The sequence below is a fragment of the Megalobrama amblycephala genome, linkage group LG16 (assembly GCF_018812025.1).
Source record: "Megalobrama amblycephala isolate DHTTF-2021 linkage group LG16, ASM1881202v1, whole genome shotgun sequence".
In the NCBI taxonomy this organism is placed as follows: domain Eukaryota; kingdom Metazoa; phylum Chordata; class Actinopteri; order Cypriniformes; family Xenocyprididae; genus Megalobrama; species Megalobrama amblycephala.
In genome coordinates this window covers 6688358-6694348 of record NC_063059.1, presented here as the reverse complement: position 1 = coordinate 6694348, position 5991 = coordinate 6688358, and the positions used below count along the sequence as shown (strand labels likewise).

The following is a 5991-nucleotide window of genomic DNA, read 5'->3' as shown; positions in this document are numbered from 1 at the left end:
TGGGGCTGACTCGGGCACCGGAGCGGACTCTGGAGACGACTCGGGCACTGGAGCAGCCATCTTGTCCGTAGACACTGGCGAAGTGGCCATCTTGTCAGTGTCTTGACTCTGGGCGATCAGCGGAGACGTGGCGTGACTCTGGGCGATCAGTGGAGACGTGGTCAGGCTAGGCTCTGGGAGGTCTGCTGAGACGTGGTGAGGCTCTGAGAGATGAATCTTCTGGCTACCAAGTACCACCAAGATGGGGCTAAAAAGTACCCACACTATTTGGGACTTGCTCACAAAGAGGCCTGCTAGGTCCTACTTATCCAATAGCAAGTCAATGCTATCTGCTATCTGCTGGGGGTTCACCCACAGGGAGGCCCCACCAAGGCCTGCTACCTGACAGCAAACCTCTACTAGCTGTAACATACCTGAAGTGCTGGGGACTCGCTCACAGGGAGGCCTGCTAAGGCCAGCTACCCAGAGTGTGCCTTGTTGCTACAACATCCACACTGATGGGGGCTCACCACAGAGAGGCCTGCCAAGGCCTTATATTACCTTATATTACCTGGGCCTGTGCCTACTACTCCAGGGGCCTCATTTATAAAATTTTGCGTATGCACAAAACAGGCCCTGAAAGTGCGTACGCCAGTTTCTACGCATAAGTTGTGATTTATAAAAACATTTATTTATAAAAAGAAACTTGACAGAAAAATTTGCACACCTCCATGCAAACTCTGACCCATGCGTACAAACATTTTGGAGCCAGAGCAGTTTGGCGACACCGATGGTGAGCTGAGGGACTGACGGCAGATGAAGGAAAACCACTTTAAATCCTCATTATCATAAGTCATAATCATAAATACAGTACATGTTCATGATAACAGTTTAAATAAATAAAGAATGATTTAAACTCGTATGGAAACTCATGTTTTCATTTTGATCTACACATTTACATTAATATTACACTTTATTGGCGATAAGCACTGAAATTACATTATGCAGTCATTACAGAGAAGTTAAACAAAAATTATATGAATGTAGTTAGCAGATGTACTACTTTTGATTACTTTTCCTGTGACACACTTCTTTAATGACAGCAAGGAGAGCTAGGAGCAAATAATCAAACTAAACTGCAGATGTTATGAGAAAATATTTCAGCGAGAACGATTATCAGTGATTAGGGCTGGGCGATATATATCGCATGCGATTGTCACGCGCATTTCGTCAGTAAAGCCGGTTCCCTGATTACCGCTAAATCGCCATCACCTGCTTTCAAATGGAGCGGCATTTAATAGACAGCCGTAGATCACTGACAAGCTACGCAATATCGCGTTCATTATCGAAGGCGATTCATCTGCGATAATGAACGCGATATTGTGTAGCTTGTCAGTGAACTACGGCTTTGTTTGTTTGTTTTTGTGAATTGTGGGGACATTCTATAGGCGTAATGGTTTTTATACTGTACAAACTGTATTTATATATACCCCTACAATACCCCTACCCCTAAACCTAACCATCACAGGAAACTGTGCACACTTTTACTTTCTCACAAAAACTCATTCTGTATGATATATAAGCCTTTTGAAAAGTGGGGACATGGGGTAATGTCCTCATAAGTCACCTCTTTTTGTAATACCTATGTCATACCCATCATTATACAAATTTGTGTCCTGATATGTCACAAAAACGTTTCTGAGCGAGTGTGTGTCTGTACTGTGTGTGTGCGTTTGAGAGAGAGAGCAGGAGAGAGTGTGTGCTTTCAGGACACAATAAAATGTATTTTCTGGCAAAAACCATGACAATAATTTGTTGTTTTCATCCTATTGTTTAGTAATATTTATTTGCTTGGTCAGTGTCATTGTGAGTTTTGTTTTTTGCTGCTGTAGGACCTATTCAAATAACTGAAATCCTTTGTGCAAAGTGATATGGAACTGCAAGACCTGCCTAGAACTACTTTAGCTGTGTGTTTCCCTGAAAATAATTGCACACCTTAAAACATTGGTCAACCAGTCAGATTCGAGCATTCAAGAGCCCCGTAGTATCAAGCTACTTTAACACCTTAAATGAATTGGTAAATGATCATTTAAATAATAACAAAAAGTCTATGTACAATACGAAATAATGTTAAATATGTATTTTAAATATTAAAATGTTCAATTCCTTAAAACATTTTTAGACTAGCAACCGAACCCAGACATAAATACACATTTAAATTCAAAGGCATTAAAATTTTAAATACACGAAAAAAAAAAAAAAAAAAAAAAAAAAAAAAAATATATATATATATATATATATATATATATATATGTATATAAATAAAGATAATTTATAATTTGAAGAAATTCTCACATTTCTGCTGTAACTCTTTGCTAAATGTTTAGGGGTGTTTAAGGAATAATGCAGATGAGATTCTTACTTTTGTCTTCAGCTTTGTGTTGTTAAACCCACGATAACTTCTTTGCACGCGCATTTCTTCCAGGGCTCATGAAGAAGAGCATCTGAACAGGACAAGTGTTTCTGTGAAGCCACCTTAATCTTTGTCCAGCTTTAGCTTTATACAAACAGCAAATTAGCAAAAAAAAAATTTGGTTTATTGTCTTCTTGTTACTGATAAGGGCCTTTTGTGTGGTGTCATCAGGAAACTTGATCATGTGATATAGCTATCAGGCATCACAGTGGACATTTGCCTACAGAAGAGGCCTAAGAAAGTCTTGCAGTGCAACATTTTCTGTCACATGATGCATATTTTATGGAAGAGCCAAAAAAAATAAAAAAAAATAAAAAAAATATATATAGTATATCCTTTCAAAAGGTACTGCGATTTAAGTATAATATGTACACTTTGGCTACAAATACATACCTTTAACATATATTAATATGCAGTGCCCAAGTTATACTATTAAGAATTAATATTATAAATATATATATTTGGAAAATATTTAGTTTCTATAACATTACATTTTATTTTTTTTTCCCCTGCTCATAACAGTACTGTGCAGGATTTTTTTGTTTGTTTGTTTGTTTATTTATTTGAAATTTTCTTTCTTTATTTAGTTTTTCTTTTTACGTATCCCAAGTTAAATTGCTTGCATTGTTAACATTATCTTTCTAATTTATCATAATTGCATAATTTGAATATGTACCAGAAATCCTACTATAGGTTATATTTATCATTTGATTCTTCTTCTTCTTCTTTTTTTTTTTATTATTATTTTTTGGTGAATGAAGCCCTTCAATAAGAATTTGCTAAGATACTGTGACAGCATAAAATATATCCATAACCAATACATATTTTGATACACTGATATACTGTTCATTTAATTCAGAATAAAGTTCAAACATAAATCAACATAACAAAATTTGCTGTTGGATTTTGTATTTATAAAAAGTTTCACAAGCTATATAATGTTCCCGTAATCATTAGAAGTGTTATAACACAAACATGAAATATGAAATTACTGTTTTTTAAAATCATAAATTGCTGACAAGTCTCAAGATAGAGATTAAATTGGTTGTTGTAATGGTGAGATTCATATGATTGTTACAATCATTTAGAGACTAACATTTTCCAACAATTCAATTGTGGTTTTGTTGTTCTGCTTGTCGTTTTGCATCTGCCTTACTCTAAAATGATCCTCAGAAAACGCCGTCTCCAGCACCAGCAGCAGAGACTGTTTCAGCTTCTTCTTATACTCATCACACATGAACACATAGAGAATGGGGTTCAGACAGCTGTTTAGAAGAATCAGATAGTCACTGAATGCTGTGCAAAATGCTTCATTGGCACTCCAGTTATTAATTTTTATTGCACAAAAACCGCAAACATGGTGTGGAAACCAACATATGTAAAAAGTCAGGATGATAGCGATAATGACCCGGTACGACCTGTGCTGCTTCCCTATTCTGAGGCGTTTGATTCGTACTCCAACAGCAATGTGTGAAGATGCAATGATCAGGAAGGGGACGAGAAAGCCCACAACAAATTCATATGTGACCTGAAACGTATCAGAAAACACATTCACGAAGGAAGGAATGCTGCAGCTGATGGATGAAACCCACACAATCATGCAGATGATCCTGGCTCTCAGTACAGTTCGGTTATTTTGAGACCAAACAACCATTGTTGTGCACAGACATCAGTCCAGACTGATGACTACAAGAAAAAAAATGCTAGCAAACAGGTTTAGTGTTGTTGTCATTGCGAGATATAGTAAGGAAAAGCACAATGAAAAGTAGCAAATGAAAATATATATGATTAAGGACAATATGATGATGAAGTCTGCAATCGCCAAGTTGAGAAACCAAATAGAGTTGACTGTCGTCTTCATTCTGCAGCCGGTCAGAAATATGACATGCCCATTTCCAATGAACCCAACTACAAATGTGGCAGTGAAAATACATATATAAAAGATCACAAAGCTTAAGCATCCAGGCTACATAGTGGTATAATTTGTTGTGCCTCCAGTCAAGTTTTCAGGTCAAAAGCTTGTGTTTTCTACACAATAAAAAAAGAAAGAGAAAACAGGGTTGCTGTTGAGGGCTGCTTTTGGGTCTGTATCGGATGCATCATCTTAACATTGTGGTGTTTCATGTGCAACATCATTTTTGCTGCAGTACCACACACCAAAATGCCTAAAATAAAACTTTTGCGTTGTTGTTTGCAAATGTCATATGCAAATATTTTGAAGCATCAACAAAATGAAACGCATCGACTGGAGTGAAAAAAAAATGCTTTCATTTTTGATAAGAAGGATATTTAACATAAAAAAATTTGATTTGTGAATCAAAGAAATGGCTAACTGACTGTGTTTTGAAAACATGCTAAATATTGAAAAATGCACTTATTAGCAGTTCTAAACTCAAGACTTTTTGAAGGAATAGTTCACCATAAAATGAAAATGTAGTCATTATTTACTCACCCTGGTATTGTTCTTTTTTTTTTTTTTTTTTTTTTTTTTTTTTAAGACAATTCTATCACTGAATGATCCCAAATCGAAATTGAATGAATTATTTTAATGAAAATCCTGACCTTGGCTGTTGGTCTTCCGTGCTTGATTGCTTATGTGAGACTCTGTTAGCGCCACAGTTCACTCCAACTTGCCCAGATAAAGCACATAAGTTGTAAGAGATCAAGATTAACTAAAACGCGACTTGAAATACAATCCATGTTTTCTCTGAGGTAAATATATCTGTATTATTTTATTTTATTTTATTTTATTTTATTTTATTTTATTTTATTATTTGATTGGTTTAAGTAGGCACTGTGCATTGACTGTATCTTAAACAGTTTTGCATTTACTACGTTCTGAGATTTGTTTAAAAAGAATAATACACATATTCAGTTCTTACCCATTTTTGAGCTGTTAATGAACTGGGACAAGCCGAGTCTTGATCTTGGTATGTCTTCTCAGTCTTGCTGACAGATTGTTGGTTTTATACCAGACAGCAAACCCGGATACTGCATCCATGGACTGACTTGCTGTACTGATAAGTGGCCATCAACAGACTTGATGAATGAAAAAAGAAAGGGAAAACAGGTGAGGGCTGCTTTTGGGTCTGTTTCGGATGCATCATCTTAACATTGTGGTTTTTCATGTGTAACATCATTTTTGCATGCAGTACCACACACCAAAATGCCTAAAATAAAACGTGTGTTGTTGTTTGCAAATGTCATATGCAAATATTTTGAAGCATCAACAAAATGAAATGCATCGACAGGAGTGAAAAGAAGGAGATTTAACATAAAAAAAACAGTACTTCACATTATTTCTGCTGTCTGATTTCATCTTTAAAGAAATATTTTGTCTTGTCATGTATGAGTCTGTTTATACATGAAACTTTTGGCATTATCATAACGCTTTATGTGGACATTACCATGGCAATCAGTCACTTCATCATCATTGATTTTTTTAGTGAGAAGAAATTACGAATTATGAATCAAAGAAATGAAATCACAAAATTGATAAAAAACATCAAGATTAACTAAAACATGACATGAAATACAAT

At 35.6% G+C, this 5991-nt stretch overlaps 1 pseudogene; it reads right to left on the bottom strand.

The window, feature by feature from the left end:
- Positions 1-3154: 3154 nt before the first annotated feature.
- On the bottom strand, positions 3155-5710 carry LOC125249106 (annotated as a pseudogene).
- Positions 5711-5991: the final 281 nt, after the last annotated feature.